Source organism: Carassius carassius, chromosome 19 (assembly GCF_963082965.1).
Source record: "Carassius carassius chromosome 19, fCarCar2.1, whole genome shotgun sequence".
In the NCBI taxonomy this organism is placed as follows: domain Eukaryota; kingdom Metazoa; phylum Chordata; class Actinopteri; order Cypriniformes; family Cyprinidae; genus Carassius; species Carassius carassius.
The window spans coordinates 298,176-309,728 of record NC_081773.1 but is presented as its reverse complement, the minus strand read 5'-3'; positions in this window follow the sequence as shown (position 1 = coordinate 309,728).

The window sequence follows — 11,553 nt, the reverse complement described above, 5'->3', positions numbered from 1 at the left end:
CTCCATTGGGCCGACCGTGAGAGGGGACCCATTTCTCACCAGATTCCACTCTATAAATGCGGCAAAATCCTCCCGAGGACCATCTTCGGGCGACAACGCTCTGCACCTAGGGTTCAGGCTAGCGTGATAAAAGGTGCAGAGCGCGTGGTCCGGGTAGCTGGTGGCATTAGCTAGCCAGAGAAACCGTCTGGTATGGTCCTCGAGAGACAGTCCCTCCTGCTCCAGCGGGAGGAGGAGGTATTCGGGGCGATAGAGGGGATCCATGAAACACTACGGAAAGAAAAAAGACTGTGAAAAAAAAACGGAAAACAAAACGGAGGGAAAACACGCAGTTTTTAACTTTTTCAGGTCGGGTCTTCTGTCACGGTTTATGCTGCTGGAAGGAACACGGAGCCGAGGGATAAACGAAACAAGGATTTATTAAATAAAACATAAACAAGGTAAGTCGTAAATAACAGGTGGCAAGAGGCAAGTGGCAAGTAACAGGTGACAAGTAGACAAGTTGACATTTAGACGAGTAGACCCGACAAAACAGAACTGCAAGGACAAGGCTTAAGTAGAAGGGATAATTGGGGAAACACAGGTGGATGGCATGACTAAATTAACAGGGACATGGAACACATGGGAAAATGAAGAGACACACCTGGAAACTAATCAAACCAGACACGGAAGACAGAAACTGGGTCACAGGGGGAAAAACACACAAAATGAGTCCAGGTGTGTGACAGCAGCAAAGTCAGATTGTGCAGAAGAATCATCTGTTTCCTGTGGTCTTGTCCTGGTGCTCCTCTGAGACAAGGTCTTTACAGGGGATCTGTATCTGGGGCTCTAGTCCTGGTCTCGGCTGTCTTTCAGGGCAGTAGAGGTCCTTTCTAGGTGCTGATCCACCATCTGGTCCGGATACGTACTGGATCCGGGTGACTGCAGTGACCTTCTGATCTGGATACAGACTGGATCTGGTGGCTACGGTGACCTCGGAATAAGAGACAAAAAGACAAATATTAGCGTAGATGCCATTCTTCTAATGATGTAGCAAGTACATAGGTTGTTATGGGAAGTGTTTCCAGTTCCGGTTTACCTAATTAATGCAGCCTAAAAATCCTTTAACGGATTTGGATATTAAAAGCATATTAGTATGTTATGTGTAAGCCAGGTTAAAGAGATGGGTCTTTAATCTAGATTTAAACAGCAAGAGTGTGTCTGCCTCCCGAACAATGTAAGGTAGGTTATTCCAGAGTTTAGGCGCCAAATAGGAAAAGGATCTGCCGCCCGCAGTTGATTTTGATATTCTAGGTATTATCAAATTGCCTGAGTTTTGAGAACGTAGCGGACATAGAGGATTATAATGTAAAAGGAGCTCATTCAAATACCGAGGTGCAAAACCATTCAGGGCTTTATAAGTAATAAGCAATATTTTAAAATCTATACGATGTTTGATAGGGAGCCAGTGCAGTGTTGACAGGACCGGGCTAATATGGTCATACTTCCTGGTTCTAGTAAGAACTCTTGCTGCTGCATTTTGGACTAGCTGTAGTTTGTTTACTAAGCGTCCAGAACAACCACCCAATAAAGCATTACAATAATCTAACCTTGAGGTCATAAATGCATGGATTAACATTTCTGCATTTGACATTGAGAGCATAGGCCATAATTTAGATATATTTTTGAGATGGAAAAATGCAGTTCTCTTACGAGAGTTCTCTCGTACTGCGTCTTAGCTAAGACGCTACGGGAAAAGTCTCTTTTTTTCTGATCGTCTCTCAGCGGGACGAGCCACTTCTGAAGCTGCTGGCCTTCGCCGCCTTCCACTGCCGTTCCTGCTGCGCTCTCCGGCACCTATATCCTTTTTGTATCCTTGTGTGTGTTCGCCCTGCGACGCACACTCGTAAAAGAGCTGCGTCTTTTTAAAAATGCCCTCGTGCGGCTTGTGCAGAGCCCCGCTCAGCGAAGGAGACCGTCACGTCATCTCTGTCTCCTGCCTGGGTGAGGATCATGCAGCGCTCGCGCTCGCTGATGGCGGCTGCCCTCACTGCGAGCTACTGCCGATGGTGACTCTGAGGACTCGCCTGGCATTCTTCTCCAAGCCTGCATCCTCCGCTGCGCCGTAGCGCCGTAAAAAGCGCCGTTCTAAGCGTTTACCGGAACCGCCTCCAGCTCTACCGAGCTCGCCGGTTCTCCCCGCTTCACCGGCCTCCCCTGCATCGCTTCCCGATGGTCAGCACCCGCAGTCTGCTGCCACGTCCTCCGAGGAAGTGGATCTCAGGGCCGCGTCGGAGGAAGAGGACACGTGCTCTCTGCTAGCTTCGGGCAGTTGGGCGAGCTCCGCGGATCTCGCGCCTTCTGCTCAGAGGCCCAGCAGATGGGCTGATATCGACAAGGAGCTGATGCGAGTGCTCACGCTGGCCGCGGCGAGCCACGGCCTCGAGTGGTCTGCACCAGCGCCCCCTTCTCATTCTCGGCTGGATGGTAGCTTTCTCCTGGATGAGCGTCTTTCTCCCAGCTCGAAGCACGCCCCGTTTCTTCCTGAGCTTCATGAAGAAGTGGCGAAAGCTTGGAACGCTCCATTCTCGGCGAGAATTCGTTTATCTGTTTCACCAGCATTATCCACACTGGACGATGCTAAAAACAGAGGCTACCATTTACTTCCGCCGGTGGAACAGGCTATAGCAACGCACCTTTGCCCGCCCTCTGCCGGACGTAGGCGGCGTTGCCATCTAAAGCCTGCCGCATGACGTCATTGCTTCTCGCACGGATATTCTCTGCTGCTCGGCAGGCTGCGTCTGCGCTACACACCATGGCCACGCTGCAGATTTTCCAGGGCGATCTCCTCCGCAAGCTGGATGAGATGGGACCTGAAGCGATCTGTCTCGCGGATCTGAGGAGTGCTTCGGATCTCTCCCTCCGCGCTACTAAGTCCGCTGCACAGGCCATGGGACGGGTTATGGCTTCCGCTACGGTGGCTGAGAGGCATTTGTGGCTAACGCTTTCGGACATCGCAGAGTCTGAGCGCGCTGTGTTCCTCGACGCGCCGCTGAGTCCTGCTGGCCTCATTGGATCGTCTGTCAACGAGTTTGTCGAGAGATTCGTCGAGGATCAGAAAGCGTCACAAGCGCTTAAGCACTTCCTGCCAAAGTGCTCCGGTTCTGCAGCGACAAAAAGCTCTCAGTCACACCCACCGACTCCAGCTGCTTCATCGCGACAGCGTCAGCAACGCACGCAGCTCGGGACCCCGTTCTCGCTCTTCCAGCCGTCGCCCCGCGCCGCGGGAGCCGCGGCAGAGGATTACGGTGAAGCCGGAAGCCCCAAAGTCATCCTAGCACTGCTAGGAAAGCGCCGGTGTACGAGTTCCGCTGCGGCCGAGCTCTCACCCAAGCGCACCGCTGTTGCAGTTCCAAGAATTGTGACTGTCTCAGCGTCTTCTGCAACGCGCAAGCCTGCACGAGTGCCCGCTTGCCTGCACACAAAAGCCGTTATCACGGCTACCCAGATATTTCCCGAAAAGAGTGTTATTTCTGGTGTTCCGGCCACGGCCGATGTTGCCATAAATGTAGTGACGATGCCCACTCCTCAGTGCCCATCTCCACATGTAAGCACAGCCCTGCACAGAGGGCTCGCGCCCATAAGATGCGCGCGCCACATAGTAAACGTGCCCACTCCTCAGTGCCAACAAACACTATGTCACACACGGCACGTGGTTTCTGTAAAAACGAAACCCGTGCACGTACGCTCTGCCCAGGCAGACAGCGAGTCGAAAGCGGTAAATGTGCACACTTGCAGCCCACAGTTACTCGCAGACATCACGAGTCCCACGGGACCCGCTCAGCCTCCCTCAATCGGTTAAGCGCCGGGACGGGGTCGAGGAGGAGCGATCTGCCCGCTGTGATCAGCGCGCTCCCCGCCTCAAATGCCACAGGCGTAACGCCCATGGTGCAGTGCACCCAAGCGCCGCCGTTGCCCAGTCAACAGAGCGCGCTTCGCATCCAGCCCTTAGCCATTCATGCAGATGCATGGTCAGCGCTTCCAGGGGTTTCGGATTGGGTGCTAGGCATTATAAAGAGAGGCTACTCGCTACAGTTTTTTTCGATGCCCTCCGCGCTTTTTAGCGCGCGTCGAAACTACGGTCAAAACAGAAGTAGCACACATACTTCGGGCCGAAATATCAAAACTGTTGAGCAAAGGGGCTGTAGAGCCTGTGTCTCGAGCTCAAAGCGAGGTGGGGCTGTACAGCAGATACTTTCTAGTGCCCAAGAAAGACGGGGGTCTCAGGCCCATACTGGATCTAAGACAGCTGAACAAAGCATTGGTGAAACGGAGTTTCAGAATGCTTACGACCAGGAAGCTCCTCGCTCATATTCGCAGAGGAGACTGGTTCATGTCAATAGATCTGAAGGACGCGTATTTTCAAATACAGATAGCGTCAAGTCACAGGCGATATTTGAGATTCGCCTTTGAGGGCCAGGCATACCAGTTTACAGTCCTGCCGTTCGGCTTGTCCGTAGCTCCTCGTACGTTTACGAGGTGCATGGACGCAGCGCTCGCTCCTCTCAGACTCAGAGGCATGCGAGTGCTGAACTATTTGGACGACTGGCTGATTCTGGCTCAATCACGAGCGGAGCTCATACTCGATCACCTCGAGAAACTCGGTCTCAGTATCAACTGGACGAAGAGTTCGCTGAACCCCAGTCAGACGATACTGTTTTTGGGTATAGCTCTGGACTCACGTTCCATGACGGCGCGGCTGTCACCACAGCGTGCGTTGGCCATTCAGCGCGCAGCGAGTTCTCTCCGCTGCGGCGCGACCGTTTCGCTCAGAGAATGTCAGAAGATGCTGGGTCTCATGGCCTCAGCATCTCCAGTTCTGCAGTTGGGCCTGCTCCGCATGCGCCCCCTGCAGTTCTGGCTGAAAGCGCGGGTATCTGGTCGACTGCGTCTCAAGGTCGAGCAGGGCTGCGTTACAGCTCTGAAACCCTGGACAGCAAACGACTGGTACCAATCAGGTGTGAGTCTGGGGACTTCCTCGAAAGTGAAGATGGTGTCGACGGACGCCTCCACTTCGGGATGGGGAGCGCTGCACGAGGGCAGACCGTCCTTTGGCCTGTGGTCAGAACGGGAAAAGCTCCAACATATCAACTGTCTGCAAATGCTGGCAGTGGAGAACGCACTGATGCGCTTTTGTCCACGAATCAAGGGCCACCACGTCTTAGTCCATTCGGACAACATGTCTGTGGTGTCCTACATAAATCGCCAGGGCGGTCTCGGGTCCCGAAACCTGTACAGGCTGACGGAACGCCTCCTGGTTTGGGCTCAGCGAAACTTGTGCTCGCTGAGGGCAGTTCATGTGCCTGGGCTACAGAATCTGGGTCCAGACACTCTGTCCAGAAACAACATTCCCACGGGTAAATGGTCTCTACACCCGCAAACAGTCCGGCTGTTGTGGGAGAGATTTGGCAGGGCGGAGGTGGACCTCTTCGCGTCCCAGGAAAACGCTCACTGCCCCGCATTCTTTTCCAAGAACGAAAGCGCGCTGTCACGGAGATGGCCGTGCTGCCCGCTTTATGCTTTCCCTCCCATCTCCCTCCTTCCGCAGGTGATAGAACGGGTGAGAGAAACGAGATGTTCAATACTGCTTGTAGCACCTTTTTGGAAGAACCAACCATGGTTCCCAGATTTGATGTAGTTAGCAGTCATCGCCCCGTGGCCAGTGCCGTTGAGGAGGGACATCCTCTCGCAGGCCAGGGGCTCGATTTGGCACTCTCAACCGGAGTTGTGGTCCCTCCATGTGTGGGCGCTCAACGGTTACCCGCTGATCTCTTAGTGGGAGTGCTAAATACCATCACTCAGGCTAGAGCTCCGTCGACACGACGGCTGTATGCCTCGAAGTGGTCGATGTTCTTCAGCTGGTGCACAGCTCGGGATGTTCACCCCTTAGTTGTGATGTGACGGAGGTTCTCTCCTTCCTACAGGAGCTGTTGGATAAGGGCAGAGCCCCATCCACGCTCAAAGTTTATGTGGCGGCCATCGTACGTTTTCTGAAACAGCGCTCGGTCAGTCAATAGGAAGGAACGATTTGGTCATCCGCTTCCTTAGAGGAGCTAGGAGGCTGAATCCTCCCAGACCTCTGTCAGTCCCTACATGGGACCTCGCGGCGGTTTTGGAGGCCATGAATGGTCCCCCTTTTGAGCCTATCCAATCGATTAGCCTCCAGCATCTGTCGTTCAAGACAGTATTCTTGTTGGCTCTCACTTCAGTGAAGCGTGTGGGTGACCTGCACGCGCTCTCGGTGAGCCAGTCGTGCTTGGAGTTTGGGCCTAATGACTCAAGGGTCATACTCAAACCTAGGCACGGTTATGTGCCGAAGTCCCTCAACACACCGTTTCGGGCTCAGGTTATTGCCCTGTCTGCCCTGTCGGTGTCAGGAGAGGATGGAGACTCGAGTCTTCTTTGCCCTGTTAGGGTTTTAAGAGCTTGTGTGTCCCGCTCCGCTGTTTTTTGACAGACTGAGCAGCTGTTTGTCTCGTTCAGTGGACGTTCCAAGGGAATGGCTGTTTCGAGACAGACTCTATCCAGATGGATAGTTGACGCCATAGCGTTAGCTTACGCTTCCAGGGGCCTTCAGTGCCCACTGGGCATCAGAGCACACTCCACAAGGGGCGTCGCCTCGTCGTGGGCGTGGTCTACTGGGATCTCCTTGCAGGATATATGTATGGTGGCAGGTTGGGCCTCGCCATCTACATTTATCAGGTTCTATAACCTGGAGGTTCCCGCCTTGCAAGCAAGGCTGCTGTCGGTATAGTCGAATCAGGGCCCTGATGGGAATTATGAGTTCATGAGCATTATGCGCTGCCGACTGTTATATGGGCAGTATTGCGTAAGACTCGCATTGCCACATTGGTCAGGCCTTGCCTCGACTGTGTGATGTCATATTGCCGCATCTACGGGTGCTGCTAGATATGGGACGGAGGGCCCCCCCCCCCCTTTCCTGGACTCTCTGGGAGTCCCTCGGGTGACTGTGCACTGTAAATCCTGGGCGTCGCCTCAGGTTTATTGGTGTGTGATCCCTGCACGCACGGCGTTTTACATGGGGTTCCCGTAGCGTCTTAGCTAAGACGCAGTACGAGAGAACTCTCGTAAGAGAACGTACTCGGTTACTAACGTAACCTCGGTTCTCTCTAGAAGAGGGAACGAGTACTGCGTTCTCTGCCGTGCGTACGATTCACTCTGGTTCGCTTTGGCGATGAAATAAATCAGGTGAGTCAGCCTTTTCGAGCTCCTTTTATAGGGTTGGGCCACACCCGTTTCGGCGGGAAGTGGCATTAAGGGCGTGAAGCGTTGCATCAGCCTGTGCTCGATAGGCTGTGCAGTTGCCGCAGAGCAGCCAATGAGCGAGCAAGCCGTCTCGCCTATGGCTGTGTACTGCTGCAAATGCGCTTTACAAAAATTCAAAATTAAGGATAATTTTTTGCTTCAGTATTTCGTGAAAAGAGACTTTTCCCGTAGCGTCTTAGCTAAGACGCAGTACTCGTTCCCTCTTCTAGAGAGAACCGAGGTTACGTTAGTAACCGAGTATGTTTTACAAATGCTAGAAACGTTGCGATCAAATAGCACACCTAGGTTCCTAACCAACGAAGAATTGACAGAGCAACCATCAAGTCTTAGACAGTGTTCTAGGTTATTACAAGCAGAGTTTTTAGGTCCTATAATTAACACCTCTGTTTTTGCAGAATTTAGCAGTAAGAATTTACTCGTCATCCAGTTTTTTATATCGACTATGCATTCCATTAGTTTTTCAAATTGGTGTGTTTCACCGGGCCACGAAGAAATATAGAGCTGAGTATCATCAGCATAACAGTGAAAGTTAACACCATGTTTCCTGATGATATCTCCCAAGGGTAACATATAAAGCGTGAAGAGTAGCGGCCCTAGTACTGAGCCTTGAGGTACTCCATACTGCACTTGTGATCGATATGATACATATTCATTCACTGCTACGAACTGATGGCGGTCAAATAAGTATGATTTAAACCATGCTAATGCACTTCCACTGATGCCAACAAAGTGTTTAAGTCTATGCAAAAGAATGTTGTGGTCAATTGTGTCAAACGCAGCACTAAGATCCAATAAAACTAATAGAGAGATACACCCACGACCAGATGATAAGAGCAGATCATTTGTAACTCTAAGGAGAACAGTCTCAGTACTATGATATGGTCTAAATCCTGACTAGAAAACCTCACATATACCATTTTTCTCTAAGAAGGAATATAATTGTGAGGATACCACCTTTTCTAGTATCTTGGACAGAAAAGGGAGATTCGAGATTGGTCTATAATTAACTAGTTCTTTGGGGTCAAGTTGTGGTTTTTTGATGAGAGGCTTAATAACAGCCAAGGTTTTGGGGACATATCCTAATGACAATGAGGAATTAATAATAGTCAGAAGAGGATCTATGACTTCTGGAAGCACCTCTTTTAGGAGCTTAGATGGTATAGGGTCTAACATACATGTCGTTGGTTTAGATGATTTACCAAGTTTATACAGTTCTTCCTCTCCTATAGTAGAGAATGAGTGGAACTGTTCCTCAGGGGGTCTATAGTGCACTGTCTGATGTGATACTGTAGCTGACGGCTGAATGGTTGCAATTTTATCTCTAATAGTATCGATTTTAGAAGTAAAGAAGTTCATAAAGTCATTACTGCTGTGGTGTTGGGAAATGTCAACACTTGTTGAGGCTTTATTTTTCATTAATTTAGACACTGTATTGAATAAATACCTGGGGTTATGTTTGTTTTCTTCTAAAAGAGAAGAAAAGTAATCAGATCTAGCAGTTTTTAATGCTTTTCTGTAGGATATGTTACTTTCCCGCCAAGCAATACGAAATACCTCTAGTTTTGTTTTCCTCCAGCTGCGCTGCATTTTTCGGGGTGCTCTCTTTAGGGTGCGAGTATGCTCATTATACCATGGTGTCAGACTGTTTTCCTCAACCTTCCTTAAGCGTTAAGGAGCAACTGTATTTAAAGTGCTAGAAAAGAGAGATTCCATAGTTTCTGTTACATCATCAAGTTGTTCTGAGGTTTTGGATATGCTAAGGAATTTGGATACATCAGGAAGATAACTTAAAAAGCAGTCTTTTGTGGTAGAAGTGATGGATCTTCCTTACTTGTAACAAGAAGTAGAATTTAAAATTTTGGCTATATGAAGTTTGCACAGAACTAAATAATGATCTGAGATATCATCACTTGGCTGAATAATTTCAACACTATCAACATCAATTTCATATGACAGTATTAAATCTAGAGTATGATTTCGACAATGAATAGGTCCTGAAACGTGTTGTCTAGCCCCAATAGAGTTCAGAATGTCTATAAATGCTGATCCCAATGCATCTTTTTCATTATCAACATGGATATTAAAATCACCAACTATTAAAACTTTATCTGCAGCCAGAACTAACTCAGATGTAAAATCACCAAACTCTTTAATGAAGTCTGTATGGTGCCCTGGTGGCCTGTATACAGTAGCCAGTACAAACATAACAGGGGATTTATCATTAACATTTGTTTCTCTGGATAATGTTATATGAAGCACCATTACTTCAAACGAGTTATACTTGAAGACTGCACTCTGAGAAATCCTGAAATCGGTGTTATAAATTGAAGCAACACCTCCCCGTTTGCCTTTTAGACGCGGCTCATGTTTATAACAGTAATCTTGGGGGGGTGGACTCATTTAAAATAATGTAATCATCAGGCTTTAGCCAGGTTTCTGTCAAACAGAGTACATCTATATTATGATCAGTGATCATATTATTTACAAAAAGTGTTTTCGTAGAAAGGGATCTGATATTCAATAAGCCAAGCTTTATCATTTGTTTATCCATATTGCATCTGTTTTATTTGTTGAACCTCAATTAAATTGTTAATCTTAACTTGGTTTGGACGTTTTTTGTATTTTCTACAAAAGAACAATTTATTGCATAGGAGTAAGATACTATAATTTCATGGCAGTTATTTTTACCTTAAACTTAAAGTTAGCAGTTGTTCTGAGTTCTGAGTCCCCAGACTGTGATTTTGTACAATCATGTCAGTTTTAAGACGCATTTTTTATTATCACTTTTTTATTAATGTTTTACTCTACAGTTGTGCAGTTTTGGGGGGATACAGTACAGGCCAAAAGTTTGGAAACATTACTATTTTTAATGTTTTTGAAAGAAGTTTCTTCTGCTCATCAAGCCTGCATTTATTTGATCAAAAATACAGAAAAAAATGTAATATTGTGATATATTATTACAATTTAAAATAATTTGTTTTCAATTTATTATACTTTTAAATTATCATTTATTTCTGTGATGCAAAGCTGAATTTTCAGCATCATTACTCCATTCTTCAGTGTCACATGTGACATCCGGTCTATCACATGATCCTTGAGAAATCATTCTAATATGATGATTTATTATGAGTGTTGGAAACAGTTCTGCTGTAATGTGTGTGTGTGTGTGTGTGTGTGTGTGTATATATATATATGCTAAATCATGAACACAATGACAGGGTGAAATGGGCTGTGATGCATGGAGCGCCAGGTAAAATCTTGCCTAGGGCAGCAAATTGGTCAGGGCCGGCCCTGCAAAGGGACAGGACCACTTCAGAAACCACACAAAGTGAACTTGATGGTCAAGATTAAAATATTGTTATTTGTATTTTTCTTACATATGCGTTATATATCGTTTCACTTAAGAAGACAGTGATTCATTAACAGGGGTTGCATGAGTTACTGTCATATTCTCTTTGTGTATAGTTCTTGAAGTGCCATTTTTGGATGTCCCATACACTTGCATTATATAAAGATTTTTTTTTTTTCTCTAAAACTCTTAGTTTGTGTTCATCTGATAAATGAAAGTCATATAGTATGGCATGAGGGTGGAAATGATGGAGTTTACTTTTAATCCCTTTCCCTGTATTTTTATTTTTTTTTGGGTGTTCCGCTGTGTTTCATTTTAATTGTTGATGTTGAACTAAATATATTCATGTTTGATCTGTGCCATTGCATTGTTTTTTGTTCTCTCCCTTTAACCATTCTTCTGTCAGAAAAAAAGTACTTCTATATTTTTTTAATACTTGAGTACAATTAAAAGTTGTACTTTTTTACTTTTACTCATGTATGATTTTGACCTGATACTTCTACTTTCACTTGAGTAACATTTTTGAGTACTTTTTACACCTTTTTTACACCCGCCGTGGGACTAACTCAGGAACAGGAGCCTGCCGTGGGCTTAACTCGGGGTGCACAGGAAACGAAGAGGGGCTGGATGAGGAAACAAAGGATGAAGGCTGGACGGGACCAGACGAGATGTCGGAGGGGTGGGGGGGATGGGGGGGTAGTTCATCCTCCAGATCAGAGTCTCAGTCTATAAAATCCACCTCCTCCTTTTGGCCCTTTCAGCCCTCCATATTTTCTCACCCTCATCCTTTGCTCATCTTTGTGGTCGGGTCTTCTGTTACGCTATGCTGCCCAGAAGGAACACTGAGCCGAGGATAAATGAAATAAGAATTTATTAAT